Below are 20,463 nucleotides of genomic sequence, written 5' to 3' on the forward strand. Positions count from 1 at the left end.
AATGTAGTCTGTGGACATTTTAATGTCCCTACTTAAGTCTTATTTTTATCACTTTTACAAATGTGGATACTAATTATATTCAATTCTTATGGTTATTATGAATTTCAAATGAAGTGTTAAAAGTAAAGTTTTTTGGAGAGTTTTTGTATTTTGTGAGTGCACAATAGATTTAGATAACTATTAGCAGTAAGATTTATCACCTTCTGATTAATAGAGGAACCCTGGCTCCCCAATAATCATTAATGAATTTTATTTTTATTCTAGAAATAATAATCATAACAAGATGATTGAATTTCAGCTCCCTGTACTTCTGTTTTCCCATCTTTAGAATGAATGTACTGGCTTAAAAGATCTCAACATGCCCACTAATCTAATACTCTATAGGATATGAGTGAGGGACAGAATTCCAAAATAATTTTCATAGTCTCTCAGGTGTTTGGATAGAAATGTGAGAGCCAAACAGATGTAGAAATCCAGTCTTAGGAGAAGTTAAAATAAATGAGTATTCTAGAATAGATGGTAAGAGGCCTTATAGAGAATGGAATTCATACTTATCATTTAGTGATATGGAAGTGCTTAGAAGAAAAAGATTTAATCCAAAATAAAATTAAAGATGAAAAATAGAATAAAAAATAACAGGGAAATAATAAAAGGTGATTCAGTGGTGAAATCAAATGTGAGAAAATGCAAAAAAAAATCACATGAGAGATAATGTGAAAGAGTTTAATAGGAGATAAAATTGAAAAAAGATTCTGGAATGCCTGCTAAGATATTTTTTTATGAATACAGCACAGAACTCTGAAGAATTATGTCCAATTGTTTAATACCTATTTCTAACAAATAGTGAATAGTCTATGCACAATAGCTATTGTTAAGGTAGTAAGAATAGGGCATTTGTCAACAGGATATGGGAGATTTTTTTAAAATGATGTAAGTGATTTTATTCTGAGTAATTGTGGAAATAGATGTTTCCTAAAGAGGTCTGAAATTATAGTGTGTTATTATTACCAAGTTTCTTGGGGAGTAGTAGTATTTCTTTTCAACATTTTCCTAATTGTGGATATTGTGTTGCCTTTGGAAATCACACTTTTCTCTTTCATATCCCAATTACATTACTTACCCCTGTCCACTAATGTTCCCTATTACTCTTTTCAAAGTTCTGTATGAATTTAGCAATTCTAATTGTATTTCCATGTATAAAAAGAAGTCAAATAATAAAACAAGCATAACCCCGCTCTTCCCTCCTGCTTAGCACAGTAATAAATACAATCCTAGTGATCATTGACAACAGAGAGGATGGGATTCCTGTTGTGAGATCATTTCTGATGTGACTGATTGGTTAGGATCATTCTGAAGAATCAAAGTATGCAACTTATAGTGGAACTTCAGTAATTACTTATGTACAGCAACCATTCATTTCACTGAGAGGACAAACTCAATACTCACATTTCTATAAGAAATATACCAACGGTAATGGTTTCTCTTCTGCAGCAAAAAGACTTTATAGCATGGTAACAAGAATTCAGATATGCTGCTCCTCAGCAAGAGGAATTTCTTGCTCACTGTGTTAAGACATCTCATTTCCTGAGCGTATGCTATGGGGGAGTGAGTGATGATGGTAGATTTTCAGTTAAAGGGGACCTGCTACCTCTGTAATCTTTTCAAAGCTCATATCTGATTCTTCAAAAATGGCTCAAGGAGTTTGAGAAGAATTCTACTGATTCTAAGTTAAACATTAAGTTTATTGAAGAAGTTCTCCAGAGGCTTCGACACTGGCTATAGCATTCATGAAGAGCCAGCTACAGCTATAGGGAAAGAAAATCTTTCCCTATGTACTAAATTAACTTAAAATTCAACAATGAGGGGCGCCTGGGTGGCTCAGTGAGTTAAGCCGCTGCCTTTGGCTCAGGTCATGATCCCAGGCTCCTGGGATCGAGCCCCGCATTGGGCTCTCTGCTCAGCAGGGAGCCTGCTTCCTCCCCTCTCTCTGCCTTCCTCTCTGCCTGCTTGTCATCTCTCTCTGTCAAATAAATAAATAAATAAATCTTTAAAAAAAAATTCAACAATGAGGGTGTTACGTTTGTCCTAAATATCTTTTACCCCCCTTTAAAGAAAAATACCTAAAGTCCTCATAAGTTTCACTGAGATTGAAGTCAGGAGACTTGGGGATTTTAGTACAAAGTTACCCTGTGATTTTGGCATGTGATTCAGAATTTCCAAGACTTAGTTTTTCTGTTTACCAATGAGCTCATTGGACCAAAAGCTCTCAAATGTGAAATTCCATAACTCTAGCCAGCTACAGCTATAGGGTGATTTATGATTTATGATTTACACCTATATGTGAAAGAAATATCCCAAGCCAGACTGTATTGTAGGAAGGATGGAAAGAGGTAAGTAAGAGAACACTGCTTCTGGTTATATGGAAAAAGGATCATTAAATAGAAAGGAAAGAAGAGATTAGCCTGAAAGACTCAGAAGGACTAACACTTAGAACACTTATGTAACATATACTAAGTTTTATAACACACCTAGGGCAATCCTTGTTAATATTCATACTAACTCTTCTAAATATTTGAACTGACCTCACAGGACCTTCCACTTTTCTTGAAGATGCACATGCAATTGAATTCTGCCAAATGGGTTCTTACTAATAGAAACATCTCATTGTCAATAAAATGCTACACTGTGGTTACTTTCACTGTCATCATCCCACCCACCTCCTTCATATCTGGAAGGTGATGAACAATTTTCAGAGCAAAGAAGAGTACAGATTTTCCTTTTTGTACTTTGTCTTGAAGCAAGACATTTCCAAGAGAATAAAGTGTGTCTGATTGGTGTTCCTTAGTAAGTCACTTGGTTAAGAGCCAGTTATGAGTTGACTGGAGGCAAGTGAGGAGATCTGGAAATAGCCAGCCTGAAGTTTGAGTGCTGAGACTAAATCATACAATCTCACAGGTTTTCCCTTGAGGATAGACATGGAATCTTTTTGAGTCAGAGGCTGTTGTACAGTTTCTCAGCTTTCTTAGGTATTTCTAGTACTTCACTGAATCTAAGGGTGATTTTGTTTTTCTGTGCAAATGAAACTTTATTTCCTTATATCTATATTTCCCATAATTCTCGTTATATTCCAATATAGTGACATACAATGTGATGTTACTTTCAAGTGAATAAAACATTGATTTGACAATTCTCTACCTTACTCAATGCTCAGTACACTAAGTGTAGTCATCGTCTGTCAACATACATTATTACAATATTATTGACGTTATTCCATATGCTATACTTTACATCTCTGTGACTTACTTTCTTTAAAACTGGATGTTTGTATTATGAATACCCTTTATTTCTCCCATACCCCACCCCTCCGCCTTGTGGCATCCACCAGGTTTTTCTCTCTAAAAGTCAATTTGTTTTTTATTTGTTTTATGTTTGAGATTTCACCAATAAGTGATATCATATAGTATTTGTCTTTCTATGTTTGTGTGTGTGTGGGGGGGGTGTCTTTCTCTGTTAAAGGTGACTTTTTTTTTTAAGAGTCATAGTGAAAGCAAAAAGATAAAGTTCCAATATTAAAATCTGGATGGATTAATTAGACAATAAACAATAATGCTTTAGATACTATACAAAGAGGATAGCACATAGCATTTATTAGGACTTTCAGATAAAATATAGGGAAAAATACCTTCATCAGTAAAAAGAAAGTGTCATTTTTTTAACATTTTTTTTGAGCAGCTTTAATTACAATTCTGCAGCTACAACTGAGCTGAGTCACCACAATTAATGTTTCTTAAATCATTCATTGGGATGCATCCAGCTGATTTCTCAGTCATGCTCTTTCACTCAATAGACTTCCCAAGTTTACCTGGAAAAGTAAAGTAAAGATGTCAGCCATCTTCTTTGTCCTAAGCACCCTGGATTAAGTACAGGTATATTATATAAGGGGAGATCTGGGTTGGATGCTTTTCTTTAAGTAATAACATCCTTAAAATGCTTTGATAATTGTAGATATTGTTTTAGGATGAGTCAAGAAATTCTTTGAGGAAGACTTCAAGGATGACAGAAACCTGTTGGAAAAAATGGAACATAGACAAATTTTGCATTATGTAAAATAGTAGATTTTTTTCTAATGCAGCATTGAACAAAATACTTAACAATTAAAGATGGTAAACAATTCTTAGGAATTATAGCATAGTGTTGCCTGCCTATTTATCTAACATAAAATATAATTAGGGTGAGAAATATTTCTTTCTTGACTTTTAATGGGTGCTAGTTCAAATAAACTCACATTTTATCCATTGGATCCACAAAATTTCCATAAGAAATATTGATTTCTAGCAATGCTTATAATCAATATGAAAATATTGATAAATAAAATTCAACCATATATGCATGTATGTATTTACACAGAGATAAAAAACATGAAAATTGAAAGTACTCATTGATGATAATTGCCATTTAGTATTGTAGGTAGGAAGAATATATAATACTTTATTTTTCATACTTAACAGAAATAACTGCAACTCTATTTATAAGTGAAGTTCATTGATACAATACCTCCTTTATGTAGAGTTCTCAGTTTTTTAAGGGAAGTAACAAAACTGTCCTTAATCTATAATGTTTGTTGTGGTCATACAGGTCCTGATGGTTCATGACATTCACCTTGTGCTCTTACCAGTGAAGTCTGTTATGGCATCTCGCTAGAACTTACAACTCTTTAACTTAGCTCTCTCATTGCCCCCTTCATAACTCTGTTCCTTAAAGTATGGATGGCCAGATTTAATATGGGACTGATGGCAAAGTCTATAATGGCAAAAATGTATTCATTGACTCGGTAGGGAAAGGCCACACATAGAAAAACATGCATGGAACAAAAAATGAAACCACTACAGTGATGTGAACTGACAGAGTGATGAATGCTTTGGATAAATCTTTTGAGGTATGTTGTCTGACAATTATCAGAATAAAGATGTATGATACAATTAAGAAAAAGAAGGTGCCCATAGATATGAAGCCACTGTTGGTAGTGACCACAAATTCTAGTTTGTAAGTGTCCATACATGCAAGTTTAATAACCCTAAGGAAATCAAAACAAAAGCTCCCCACATTAGTAGGGCCACAGAAAGGTAAATTTATGACAAAAGCAAACTGAGACACAGCATGAGTCACTCAGTAATCCAAGCAGCTCCTATCAAAAGCATGCACATTTTGGGACTCATAGTAGTTAGATAGTGGAGAGGCTTGCAAATTGCTATGTACCTGTCATATGCCATGGCTATGAGCAGTACCATCTCAACTCCTCTATGACATGAATAAAGAACATTTGTATCATGCAGTTGTGGAAGGTGTTAAAGGTGACTGATTTTGCAACCACTGAAAAGATCAGAGATCATCCTAGGAACTGTGGTGGATGAAAGCCCCAGGTCAATGAAAGAGTGATAGGTTGTGTAAATGAAATTCCTAAATCACTGTTAACATAATGAAGAGGTTTCCCAAGATAATTCCCACATAGCACAAAGAGAAGAAAAGAAAAAGGAAGACCTGTATTCCCAAGGATTGTACAAGTCCCAGTAACACAAACTCAGTTACCACAGAGCCATTTACTTGGTCCATTGAATCAAAAGGAAGGGAAGACTCTGAAGTGACCTGAAGGAAATGAAAGAAGGATCAGCTGTGAGGCACTAAAAACTATGTGTTAACTGTTGATAATTTAAATTGGTTACTGACAGATCTTTTATTTAATTGATAGTAAATTATTAACAAAATAATGGTAACCCAGAGTATGGGTTGGGTAGTATGACCAAAGCTGCACTCAGAAGCCATCTATTGCATTAAATTTGCTCTTATTTATTCAAGTACATGAAGTAATCAGGCAACTTAAGAAGTTAGAAATGGATGTACAAATTAAACTCAAGGAATTCAGGTAAAAGAAAATAAAAAATTAAAAACAAAAATAATATGTATTGGCTCCTAGAAAATTGGAAGAGTGTACATGAGCATATAAAAGAGTTTTTTTGAGGGGCACTTGGGTGGCTCAGTGGGTTGGGTCTCTGCCTTCAGCTCAGGTCATGATCTCAGGGTCCTGGGATGGAGCCCTGCATTGGGCTCTCTGTTCAGCAGGGAGCCTGCTTCACCCTCTCTCTCTACCTGCCTACTTGTGATCTCTGTCTGTCTAATAAATAAATAAAATCATTAAAAAAGAGTTGTTTTTGAAACAAAAAATAGACGGAACTTTTAAAAGAATAATAAAATATTAGAAATGAGTATAGAATAGTAACAGTTAACATAATAGTTAAGACACTTCTGAAGTCTGTTCCTCATAAGTCCTTAAAAACAATTTGCTCAAAAGGAACACATAAATCATACTTGTAATTAAAATGCTATAGAGGGGCAAAAGCTTTGTATCTTTATAATATTAAAAAGATCAAACCATTCAGTAAAACTTTCAAAACCTACTAGACATAATTGATACCAAGAAAGAATTCACAAATGTCAACTCTGTATGTGTAGGTATATTCATTTCTTCTTTACAAATCAAAGAAATATGATAAAATATATATTAGTTTTCTATTAAATTACAAAGAATTTTGTAGTTATTATCAAAACCAGGAAGCCTCAATGAAATAGATATCTTCAGGGGCACCTGGGTGGCTCAGTGGGTTACGCCGCTGCCTTCGGCTCAGGTCATGATCTCAGGGTCCTGGGATCGAGTCCCGCATCGGGCTCTCTGCTCAGCAGGGAGCCTGCTTCCTCCTCTCTCTCTCTGCCTGCCTCTCTGCCTACTTGTGATCTCTCTCTGTCAAATAAATAAATAAAATCTTTAAAAAAAAAAAGAAAAAGAAATAGATATCTTCATACATTGCTTGGGGAAAACCAATCAGATTCAAGCCTTAAAAAAAAAAAAACCATTTTGAATTATGTATCAGGAATCTTGATCCTTATCATTTGGTGCAATAGTACTCATTACAGAGTTCTATTTGACAGAAAAAGTTTCTGGCACAGAAATGTTCATTACAATCTGCAGTGGAAAAACTGGAAAATTAAAATGCCAAACATAGGTTTTAAGTCTGTTACAATATTTGCATATAATGGAATGTAATAGTTATTTTTTTTCATTTATTTATTTTCAGCGTAACAGTATCATTATTTTTTCACCACACCCAGTGCTCCATGCAATCCGTGCCCTCTATAATACCCACCACCTGGTACCCCAACCTCCCACCCACTGCCCCTTCAAAACCCTCAGAATGTTTTTCAGAGTCCATAGTCTCTCATGGCTCACCTCCCCTTCCAAGTTCCCCCAACTCCCTTCTACTCTCTAACTCCCCATGTCGTCCATGCTATTTGTTATGCTCCACAAATAAGTGAAACCATGTGATGATTGACTCTCTCTGCTTGACTTATTTCACTCAGCATAATCTCTTCCAGTCCTGTCCGTCCATGTTGCTACAAAAGTTGGGTATTCATCCTTTGTGATGGAGGCATAATACTCCATAGTGTATATGGACCACATCTTCCTTATCCATTCATCCATTGAAGGGCATCTTGGTTCTTTCCAGTATGGTGACCATGGCCATTGTTGCTATAAACATTGGGGTACAGATGGCCTTTCTTTTCACAACATCTGTATCTTTGGGGTAAATACCCAGGAGTGCTATTTTTAATTTTTTGAGGCATCTTCACACTGTTCTTCAAAGAGGCTGCACCAACTTGCATTCCCACCAACAGTGGAAGAGGGTTCCCCTTTCTCCACATCCCCTCCAACACATGTTGTTTCCTGTCTTGCTAATTATGGCCATGCTAAGTGGTGTAAGGTGATATCTCAATGTAGTTTTAATTTGAATCTCCCTGATGGCTAGTGATGATGAACATTTTTTCATGTGTCTGATAGCCATTTGTATGTCTCGATTGGAGAAGTGTCTGTCCATATCTTCTGCCAATTTTTTGATATGACTGTCTGTTTTGTGAGTGTTGAGTTTGAGTAGTTCATTATAGATCCTAGATATCAACCTTTTGTCTGTACTGTCATTTGCAAATATCTTCTCCCATTTCGTGGGTTGCCTCTTCATTTTCTTGACTGTTTCCTTTGCTGTGCAAAAGTTTTTGATTTTGACGAAGTCCCAAAAGTTCATCTTCACTTTTGTTTCCTTTGCCTTTGGAGATATATCTTGAAAGAGGTTGCTGTGGCTGATATCGAAGAGATTACTGCCTATGTTCTCTAGGATTCTGATGGATTCGTGTCTCACGTTGAGGTCTTTTATCCATTTTGAGTTTATCTTTGTGTTTGGTGTAAGAGAATGGCTGAGATTCATTCTTCTACATATAGCTGTCCAGTTTTCCCTGCACCATTTATTGAAGAGACTATCTTTTTTCCACTGTATATTTTTTCCTGTTTTGTGGAAGATTATTTGACCATACAGTTGAGGGTCCATATCTGGGCTCTCTACTCAGTTCCACGGGTCTATGTGTCTGATTTTATGCCAGTACCATGCTGTCTTGGTGATCACAGCTTTGTAGTAAATCTTGAAATCAGGTAACGTGATGCCCCCAGTTTTATTTTTGTTTTTCAACATTTCCTAAGCGATTCGGGGTATCTTCTGATTCCATACAAATTTTAGGATAATTGCTCCAGCTCTTTGAAGAATACTGGTGGAATTTTGATCGGAATAGCATTAAAAGTATAGATTGCTCTGGGCAGTATAGACATTTTAACAATGTTTATTCTTCCAATCCAAGGGCATCGAATGGTCTTCCATCCTTTTGTGTCCTCTTCAATTTTTCATGAGTGTTCTGTTTTTCCTAGAGTACAGATCCTTTACGTCTTTGGTTAGGTTGATTCCCAGGTATATTATGGTTCTTGGTGCTATAGTAAATGGAATCGATTCTCTAATTTCCCGTTGAGAACAGAAACACAAGGATGCCCACTCTCACCACTCTTGTTCAACATAGTATTAGAAGTCCTAGCAACAGCAATCAGACAACAAAGAGAAATAAAAGGTATCCAAATTGGCAATGAAGAAGTCACTCTCTCTCTTTGCAGATGACATGATTCTTTATATGGAAAACCCAAAAGACTCCACCCCCAAACTACTAGAACTCAGGCAGTAATTCAGTAACATGGCAAGACACAAAGTTAATGGCATTCTGATCAAAATTCCACTGATACTCTTCAAAGAGCTGGAGTAAATAATCCTAAAATTTGTATGGAATCAGAAGAGACCCCAAATCACTAAGGAAATGTTGAAAAACAAAAATAAAACTGGTGACATCATGTTACCTGATTTCAAGCTTTACTACAAAGCTGTGATTACCAAGACAGCATGGTATTGGCATAAAAACAGACACATAGACCAGTGAAAAAGAGTAGAGAGCCCAGATATGGACCCTCAACTCTATGGTCAAATAATCTTCGACAAAGCTGGAAAAAATATACAGTGGAATAAAGACAGTCTCTTCAATAAATGGTGCTGGGAAAATTGGACAGCTATATGTAGAAGAATGAAACTCAACCATTCTCTTACACCGAACACAAAGATAAACTCAAAATGGATAAAAGAGCTCAACATGAGACAGGAATCTATCAGAATCTTAGGCAGTAACATCCTCAATATCAGCCACAGCAATTTATTAAATTAATTTATTTATTGAATTAGTTAATTTATTGAATTAATTTATTAAATTAATTTAGTAAATTAATTTGTTATTAATAATTATAATATTATATAAATAATAAATAATAAATAAATAATTATATATTATATATAAATAATAATAAGTAAATAATAAATTATATAAATAATAATAATATTTAATAATTAATTATTTGATTAATTTTAATTTAAAAATTAAAAAAATTATTGTTTCAAATATATTTTTTCTTTCTGTTTGTTTTTCTCTTTCTTCTCCTTCTGGATTCCCATTACACATTTTTAAACCTTCTTTAGTTGTCCTACAGGCCTTACTTATTCTTGTTTTTTTTTTTATGCTTTGTTCTCAAGGATTCTATTGATATATCATCTTGCTAAGGGATTATAACCTCATCTGTGTTCATTCTACTAATAAGTCCATCAAAGGCATTCTTTATGTCTGTTATAGTGTTTTTAACCTCTAGCATATCTTTCTATCTATCTTTCTTTCTTTCTTTCTTTTCCATTATGATTTCCATCTCACTGCTTTTATTGGCCACTTGTTCTTGCATTCTGTCTGATTGGTCCATTAGAGCTCTTAGCATATTAATTATAGTTACTTTAAATTTCTGGACTGATAATTACAACATTCTTTCTTTGTCTAGTTCTGATGCTTGTTATGTCTATTCAAATTTTGTGCTTCCACCTTAATTATGTCTTGTCATGTCTTCTTTTTTTAAAGATTTATTTATCTATTTGACATACAGAGATCACAGGTAGGCAGAGAGTCAGGCAGAGAGAAAGGAAGGGAGGCATTCTCCTTGCTGAGCAGAGAGCCCAATTTGGGGCTCGATTTGAGGACCCCGGGATCAAGACCTGAGCTGAAAGCAGAGGCTTTAACCCACTGAGCCACCCAGGCCCCACTTGTGATGTCTTATTGATAACTAGGTATGATGTATTTGATTAAAAAAAATAACTGCTATAAATAGGCATTTGGTAATGTGGTGTGAGCAGAGGGAAAGCATTGTGTAGTGCTAGAATTAGGTCTTGATTTGAGTGAGTCTGTTTCTGGACTGTAAAGTTCACAAGTGTTTCTCATTTTTATTTCTTTTCTCTTAGATGGGAAATGATGGCTAGAGTGGTTGAGGATGGGTATTGCCTTCCCCACGTCAGTTAGACTCCTATAATACCTTAGGAGGTAAGGTTTTGGTTAACTAGTGTCCCCTGAGGTCAAGGCTTCTAGAGAAAAACAGAGTGCTCTGGTACATTTCTAAATGATTCCTTTACCCCTCCCTGTGCCAAAAGCCTGAGGGAATTTTTTCTCAGATAGTTATTGGGTGAATCTGGTCCAGCTGCTTAAAGTAAATTTCATAATATAATTGATGTCACCTCTGGATAGGTCCCTCTCACCAGTTCTTAACACAGAGGTCTCTACCCTCCAGCAATTCATCAGTTATGGTTTATCTTTGTGTCTGCTTGGCAAGCTATGCTGTCCTTATTTGCCTTCCTATCTCTCTAATCATGGGGTAGCAGTTTGTCCTGTCTCCTCCCCTCTCTTCTGGATCAAGAAGAATTGTTTCTTTTTCACTCTGTTCTACTTTTAACTTATTATGATGGAATAGTGATTCCAAACTCCTTACATGCAGAACTATAAAGCAGAAATCTTTACGTTTGTTTTTGACAAATTTAAAGCTAGTGTGGTAAAATATAGTCTTTTCTTTATTCATGTTTTCTATTTTTGTTGCCTTGTTTAAAATTGCATTTTTAATGCAACTACTATATACATTTCATCATACTGAAATTTACTTAAAAGCTGTATGGAGCACTGGGTGTGGTGAGAAAATGAATACTGTTTTTCTGAAAATAAATAAATTGAAAAAATTTTTAAAAAGTAAAAGCTGCTTTATGACATAATTTAAAAAATATTTTGATCCAGTTAATTTATTTTGAAATATATGTATCTGTTTTTTGTACGTGTGGTGTGAAGAACCTAACCTTTTTGTTTGTTCAGATGCCTAGTTATTTGTCATTTTATGGATTTATTCATGCCTATTTAGAGTCATAGAATCCACATTTATTATAGGATAAATCTTAAATCTCTTCTGGATTTTCTTTACTATTCTAACCATTATATTTTTATTAGTGTAAGTCTGAATTCAACAGCACTGATTTCCTACCTCAAGTTTTTCCTAAATGCTAACATACTGGTTTCTGGAGTTGATATTTCATTCATTCTCTTCTTTTCATACCAAATGGTTTAACCAGTTTATTTTACATATTTAACAAAAGCAAAAAAATCATTAACCTAATACTTTGATGGGAATTTTCTAATTACTCTAGTTTATGATATCTGTCCTCATAAATGTGGGTTCAGTTTTATAATTTCCATACAACTAGAATTGTCACTTAAAGTAGATAGTGGTTACTTAACACATGGGCCACACTGAGATATGATATAATTGGGGTTTTTTTTGTTTGTTTTTTGTTTTTGTTTTTGTTTTTTTTGCTAGAAAAAGCATGAAGAAATACATGTAACTTCTTATATGTTTCTATTCTTACTATAGCTCAAGAATAGTGTTAAATAGCTGAGTTAATAACCTGGCTCAGCCACTGGAGTACTTGCACAATGGGTGATGGATGAAGTAATTATAAACACGAGTCCACTTCATGTGTTCTTTCATGTGCAATGGGCCAATATGAATGAAGTAATTATAATAATAAGGATATAATAATAATAAGGATAATAATAGCAAGGATGAAATCTTTCCATGATTCTTTCTGTGCAATGGGCCCCTGGATGAAGTAGTTATAAATGGCAAAGTTGAAGTCTTTCCATGGATTCTTTCAATATGGTCTCTTTTCAGTTAGGCAGGTATAGTGGCAGGCACTATTGAATGTCCTGGAAGGACAAGTGGATACTGAACACCATTGTGGTTTCATCTTTTGACACATTTAATCAGCAACTCAATTGCTAGCTGTTTACATTAGATCAGTGGATAGTTCTTACTGGATAAACATGTTTTCCAAGTATGGTTTTGACTGTCCTTACAGCAGTACCTTGGCCTTTAAGTGATCCAAAGACACATAGAATGTCTAATGTCCTTCACAACATTGCTTAGGACAAAGAAATATCTTTGCAGCTAAGAAAGTACAATAGTGAGCACACAACAAAATGACCCACTGCTTTGGTAATATGCATATCATGTAGAAGCTGTCAGTCTGATAGAATATGAAGAATAGCTTTTAATGGTGGAAGTAAGTGTGTTTGGGGATGGCACTTTGTGTTTTATGCATGATATATACTTTGAATAAGTGAACATTATAAGATATTGTTTTATGAATTGCATAGGCCTGGACACCAAAGATAGGTGGTGAGAATGGCTCCTTTCACCATTACTTCCTTGGAGAACTACACATTTGACCTCACTGGGGTGAGTGCAACCTTCCTCTGGGGACAGAGTAAGCTCTTCAGTAAACCTAAAGTTTTAGTAGCTCACTGGTCATTTTGGTTTTCTTGTGTTTATAGATTCCTGAGTGTTCTAGCATGGCAGGTATTATTAACTCCTATTATTGCAGAGAAATAGAAAGGGTGCTACATTTGATGATAACTCTAAATGGGCAATTGCAGCAATTACAGCCTGACAAAAGTATGGTAATCATGGATTTAGCCTTCTTAGATGGGAAGATATGGATCTGGGCAAGTGATCTAGAGCAGGAAAAGTGCTGGACAAATGTGAGGAAAATGTAGGATGGGTTGTGGTGGAGGAAGATGAGTATCTTCCTGGGAACATGTGCAGTGGTAGAACCCATTAACACTTGTTTCATTAACAGTCCTATGTTTGAAGGATCAGTGATGGAGTAAACTTACATGGAACATGAAAGCCTCTAAGCATGAGAAGGGAGATGTGGAGTGTTTGTGATGCTTTTGATGCCACACGCATATCCCAAGAATGTAGACTCTCTTATACCATAAGCTGCAGAAATTTTTCTGCCTGAGGACTTTTCTTTAGATATCAGAACTGCTCAACCCACTCATGGGTTAGCTTGGAACAGCTATGGAGTTAATGCCTTAGAGCTACCCCAACACAGAAATTCACAGCTTCATAGACTTTCAGGTGAAATCGCCTAATGTGATAGAGTACGTAAAGTCACTTAGGGGGCCACAATTAAGATTGTGCCCCAATGTCCACAGTAGGAGGGTGCTACTTAATACTAGTTAATACATCTTCTATTACCTTTCTTATTTTCTCTGACTTATGTCCTCACTTTTGAACCAATGTCATCTAGCAGTCCCTTCTAAATAAATTCCTCGCCTCTTGATTTTTATCTCTGGGTTTTCTTTTAAAGCCATTGAACCTATATATATATACATAACAATTCAGTATAATGATGTTTGTGATTCATTACAACAAATTTACAGGTTATTTTTAGACTTCATATAGCAAGCTTAGGATGGCAGATGATGACTTTGTTCAGGATATGTTAAATCGGTGGGGCCTAAGTTGAGATGGGCCACCATGCAGTTGGATGTTTAGTTGTAAAGCTCCAAAAATATATGTGTTCAACAAATTCTGGAGTGAGATTCTCTTTGCACAATCATTTTATTGCTGCTTTAATGTCTTTGTTCCTTAATACATAGATGGCTGGATTCAAGACAGAGATGATAGAAAAGTCAATAATGAACAGGTATTTGTCACTTGATGATGTGGGGAAAGGCCATACGTAAAGAAGCATGCATGGAGTGAAAAATAGAACCACGACAGCCTGATGCACATTTCTAGATGGTGACCAAAATGAAGACATAGGACAAGATTAGCAGCAAGAAGGTATCCATATTCATGAAGCCACTGTTGGCAGAAATAATAAACCTGGCTTATAATAAACTATAATGAATATTATAAATTCATTATTCAATATAAATTGAATTCATATAAATTCATTATTCAAATATATTATAAATATGATAAATAACTATAATAAATTATAATGAAAGCAAATTGAGACATAGCATTTTAGGATTCATGATGTTAAGATAATGAAGAGGCTTACAGATTGCTGTTTACCTGTCAAATGCCATGTCTACGAGCAACACCATCGCCTCTCCTCCCATGTTATAGATGAAGCATATCTGCGTCATACAGCTTTGGAAAGAAATTACTTTGCATTCATTTAAAAGCTCTTTGATTGTCTTGAGAACTATGATAGAAGAAACACCCACATCAATGAGGGACAGGCTGGCCAGCAAGGAAGGACATAGGAGAGTGTAGGTGAGAATCAAAGATTACCAAAAACAGAACAAAAATGTTTTCCAACATGAGTGCTAAGTAAAGCAAAGCACATATCAAGATGAGAAAAACTTTTTTTCTCCCATGAGCAAGAAAGGGCCAGTAACACAACTACAGAGTCATTTAATCCACCCATTGACTGGGACAGGAAAGCTGATTTTCAAGTGACCTGGGGATAAAAATGAAGACGACTAAGTATCACTGTCAACAACATGGATTTCCTGTGTTGTTAATTAAGTTAGATGCTATTGACTGAGAGAGGAAAAAGAAAGATTTGGAAAAAATAAGGTAGCAACAAATTCATTATATAGAGGAGGTATTTGAAGGAAAAAATGTGACACTAAATTTTGCAAATAGAGCAAGAGGGATTTCTTTAATTTTTATTACTTCCTTTAATTTTAATCCCATGGTTAAAACTCACTTTAATTTTTCTCAAAGATTCTGGATCATTTTCCTGACCTTTTCTCTAAATGTGTTCTCTTATGATTATTATCTTTTCCATCACATCCTTATTAATACTTCCACACTAATTTTATATCCTCTTACCTGAATTTTTCTTAGCCCCTTAGGTTTTTCCTTTTCACTGCAATTAGAGAGATCACCATGACAAAAGTACTTGAACATATCCCATCACTCCCTACATGGGCTTTTTTTCTTTTCTTTTCAGTGTAACAGAAGTCATTGTTTTTGCATCACACCCAGTGCTCCATGCAATAGGTGTCCTCCTTAATACCCACCACCTGGCTCCCCCAACGTCCCATTTCCTGCCCTTTCAAAATCCTCAGGTTGTTTTTCAGAGTCCATAGTCTCTCATGGTTCACCTCCCCTTCCAATTTCCCTCAACTCCCTTCTCCTCTCCATCTCCCTATGTCCTCCATGTTATTTGCTATGCTCCACAAATAAGTGAAATGACATGATAATTGACTTTCTTTTTAAATTTAAATGGAACTCAGGTGCACAGGTTCAGTAAATTTTTTTGAAGATTTATTTATTTGTTTGAGAAAGAAGAACAGGTGAGAAGGGGAGTGGAGGGAGAGAATATTCAAGCAGACTCACTTCTCTTTCTAAGCCTGGAGCCTGACTTTGGGCTCGATCTCATCACTCATGAGATCATGACCCGAGGTGAAACCAAAGAGTCATATGCTTAACCAATTGAGCCACCCAGGCACCCCCAGACTCAATAACTTTAACACTCAGTTCACGACATGATTATTATTATGTTTGGTTCATGACCACTTTTAGTAAACTGATTACTTCATGACGAATTAAACTAAACTAAAATATTGCATATCTCAGAGTAAAGATTAGTAAATATAGTTATGATTCATACTTAATAATCAAGTCAAATGATCCCAGAAAGCAGAGTTGAGTATCTTCAATATTTAAGACATTGTTTTAGATACATTATTATTTTCAAGCTTCCTAATGACTTCATAAGATAGGTTTAGTTTTATTATCACCATTTCATAAATCAAACTGGGCATCAGAAAGATGAGGTGGCAGAACCAGGAGTGTATCAAGAGTTCTAGGACTTGAGAATATATTCTTCGAACCAATCCTCTGGGCTCTTCAAGGCAAGCACTTCCAAAAACACTCTAGCTCTCCTGAAGGTTTTAGATGCATCAACTTTTTACTGTCATCTCAACTTTTCAATTCCCTTGATGGGTTACACATAGAATCTCTCCTTCAAAAATCAAATCTGTTAGGGATGAGATGGAGGGCAGCCTTCTTATTATTCTTTCTCTCTCAAACCCTTCACAGGTGAATTTATTAATCTTACACATTCCATTTATTGAACAAGCCCAAACAAGCTAGATTGCATGTCAGAAAATCCTTTTAAAGATCTCACCAGGGATTCAGCACACATGTAAAAATATCATATCTAATAATCAGTTTTCAGTCTTTGTCTTACATACTTGTTCTCCAAATTTGGTACTATTGATATTGAATTGTTTTGAATTTTCTTCCGCTATTGGTTGTTGTGTACGTATTCGCTGCCTATCCCAAAGCCTTTTCCATAGAGTTTGTGCTAAGAGAACACCTATCTGATTAGACATTTGATGGACATTTCTAAATTTTGGAAGAAGGTAGGTTCTTATCTTAGCCCTGGGATGAAATATGATAATCTATGTACCTTGGCCATGAATTGGTGTAAGAGAGGCATGTACCTGTTTTGATGAAATATAGAACAATGTCTCTTGTGGAAGGCTTTCTTTCCCAGATTAAAGTGGAAAGATTAATATGGAGAAGTCTCTTTTTCTGGCTCTCTTATCCCTGCATTCAATATAAATGTGATGCCCAAAGATGCAATAACCATGAGCTTTGGGCATCTACATGTTACAGATGATATTATGAATGGATATAAAAATAATCCAGTGTAAAAGTTCTTTGATGTCAGCAAAGGTCTACCTTCTGATAGCTTGTAATGTGAAAAAATAAAAAAAACTTACTTCAAGAGACTGTGAATAAGGCAATGCTACTTGAAACTGGATGCATTTTTAATATTTGTATATCTAAGCTCTCTTGACTTTTCTCCTATATCTCTAACTTCTTTCTGTGTTTTTCACTGATGCATGGATTTTTTTCCCTACATATTTTTGAGTGCTCATGTAACTCAGGAGACATAAAATATATATATTTTTCATTTCAAACATGATCACAGCTATGTAGTAAACCTTGAAATCAGGTAACATCATGCCACCAGTTTTATTTTTGTTTTTCAACACTTCCTTAGCGATTTGGAGTCTCTTCTGATTCCATGCAAATTTTAGGATTATTTGCTCCAGCTCTTTCAAAAATACCGGTGGAATTTTGATCAGAATGGCATTAAAAGTATTGGTTGCTCTAGGCAGTATAGACATTTTAACAATGTTTATTCTTCTGATCCAAGAGCATGGAATGGTCTTCCATCTTTTTGTGTCTTCTTCAATTTCTTCCATGAGTGTTCTATAGTTCCTTGAATACAGATCCTTTACCTGTTTGGTTAGGTTTATTCCCAGGTATCTTATGGTTCTTGGTGCTGTAGTAAATGGAATCGATTTTCTAATTTCCCTTTCTGTATTTTAATTGTTAGTGTATAAGAAAGCCACTGTTTTCTGTACATTGACTTTGTATCCTGCCACATTACTGAATTGCTGTATGAGTTCTAGTAGTTTGGGACATGATTTCTTGTTTTAACTACTCTCCACTTGTAAGGATTTCTATATCTATATCTCTATTCCAGGACTCTAGCATAATATATTCAAGACTGTACTAGTACATGAATGGACATCCTTTGAACACTTCAAAGTTAAATTGTGCAAGTCGGAGCTCATCATCTTATCCTCTTTTTAATGTCTTAGGAAATATCATGACTATTATCTCTCAGGTGCTTAATCCAAGAATCTCTGAGGCACTTTTCCTCTTTTTTCACCTTATATGCCAGGTGACAAATTGTACCTCCTTCCTGAATATTTCTGTTTTGTGTACTTCTTTTCATTTCCACTGTCAGTTTTATTTCAGGTTTATTTATTTTTCACTTCTGAATGATCTCTCTGCCTCTAATTTTAGCTAAGTGTAGTCTGCTCTATACTCTGCTTTCAGATTTGTTTATCTAAAAACCAGATGTGGTCATATTTGTAATTGAAGCCTTTGGTTCTGCCATCTAGGATATTTCAAATTCAATTGCATATCACATAACCTTTATAAACTGAACACATTAGTATTAAATTTTTTCACATTTTTCAACTCTTTCATATACTTTCATGTGTATTTTTCCTGCATTACAGTGTGGAGCCATCTTTGGCTCTTAAGCCCAATAGATTTGGTTGCCATTCTGGGTCTGCCACTTGTGAACTATATAAACTAGGGTGCACTAGCCAATTATGCTGATGGCCTTTATTTGTCCATAAAATGGGATGTGTCTAACTTACTTCCCTAGATGTTATGAAGATTTGAAAGTATATATGTAAAACTATGTGACAGAAATGTTAATTCCCTTTTCTTTATCTTTCAAAATGTAGATCAAATGTTAGCTACTCTAAAGTATATCTTGGCTACCCCAAGTAATGTCTATGAACTACTGTTGTACCCTATACCTTCTTTATAATAAAGTATAATTTCTTATGCATATTAGTTCTTCATTATCAATTATTATTTCTTTGAGAAAAGGAGCCTTTAACCAACTCTGTATGCCCCACTAATTAGCACAATTTCTGGCACAAGGTAGGCACTATTAAATGAGAGTCTTCACTAACATCTTAGTGGGAAGTTCAAGAAGACATGGTAAGCAAAATCAGGGGTTTAGAAGCCCCTCCAGGAGATTTAGTGGAGAGGAAATTTTTAAATGACTTTGAAAATTAAGCTTACTGATACCTGCACACAGCTGGGAGAATGAAAACCAGTTTGGAAGCCAGTGACCTCTTAGTCATGACAATGTCCTCACAGAGTGACCTCAACAACCCACATTTCCATGCAGATCCGAATCTAAGTAAAAGTAGCAAAAGTACAAACTTTCCTCTTCATTTTTTGCCTCAAATAAAATGTGTATAGTCATTACAGATATCTGGAACTTTCATCAAATTACAGTGTAGTAGTATTGCATGCTATGGAAATATTGTTGAACAGAAAAGCATCACAATATGTTTGGAAAAATTCAGTAATTTAGAAGGACGAGACAGTTATCATAATAGCCTATGAGAAGCTATTTGCTACATGAATAAGGAAGAAAACTTTTATATATACTTAAAACTATGTTTATAAGATTTTAATACAAATGAAACAAATTTAGAACTTGGCATAAATGAAACTAAAAATATATATACTTTGTTGTTAAGTTAAAAAATTATAAAACACAAAACATTACAGGTTTGTTAATTTACATGTGGAAATATTTAGACTTTCTACCACAATGTCTCTAGGTTATGGGATTTTAGGTGATTTTATTTTTTCCTAAATATGAACTCTTATTTTCAATATTTATTATCAGTGAAATTCATAGGTTTTCTATTTAACAAAGAAAATTTGAAATTAGTGGAGGAAATAGGAAAAATGATATAGGGAGCAATTTTATAAATAGCAGTATTATGTAGGAACTAAAAGCAAACATTCTGGAGACAGACTACCTGGATTTGAATCTCCATCTCCTTGATTTATGAACTACATGTCCTTGGGTGAGTTGCGTCACTTCTCTGTCCTTGAATTTCTTCATCTGTAAAATAGGGATGATAATAATATTTAACCTTGTGGTTTTTATTGTTGGGATTAAAGCAGTTAATACATGGAGAACAGCAGATTATGTGGTGGCATATAGAAGTACACAGTAAGTTGGATTTTTTTTTAAATTTTAAAAATTTACTTATTTTTTAAAGTTCTTTTCAGTATTCCAGAATTCATTGTTTATACACCACATCCAGTGCTCCATGCAATACCTGCCCTCAATAATACCCACCACCAGGCTCACCCAACCTCCCACCCCCCACCCTTCCAAAACCCTCTGACTGTTTTTGTAATAATGATGATGTTCTTTTAAAAACTTGATTATTCCATGCTTTCCAAAAAAAGAGATATTTTGCTCT

At 35.0% G+C, this 20,463-nt stretch overlaps 1 protein-coding gene and 1 pseudogene across 3 annotated transcripts in view; one reads left to right on the forward strand and one right to left on the reverse strand.

The window, feature by feature from the left end:
* Positions 1–20,463, forward strand: part of LOC309867699 (olfactory receptor 4F3/4F16/4F29) — a gene marked incomplete at both ends in the record, with an annotated part of 348,174 nt that overhangs the window by 57,604 nt on the left and 270,107 nt on the right. The gene's annotated exons all lie outside the window — the stretch shown is intronic.
* Positions 4,801–15,044, reverse strand: LOC309868102 (olfactory receptor 4F21-like; annotated as a pseudogene). Its single transcript has 2 exons — positions 14,714–15,044; positions 4,801–5,298 (listed from the first exon to the last, which is right to left on the reverse strand). The product of its transcript is annotated as an olfactory receptor 4F21-like (transcript).

Source organism: Mustela nivalis (genome assembly GCF_964662115.1).
Source record: "Mustela nivalis genome assembly, chromosome: 6".
NCBI lineage: Eukaryota > Metazoa > Chordata > Mammalia > Carnivora > Mustelidae > Mustela > Mustela nivalis.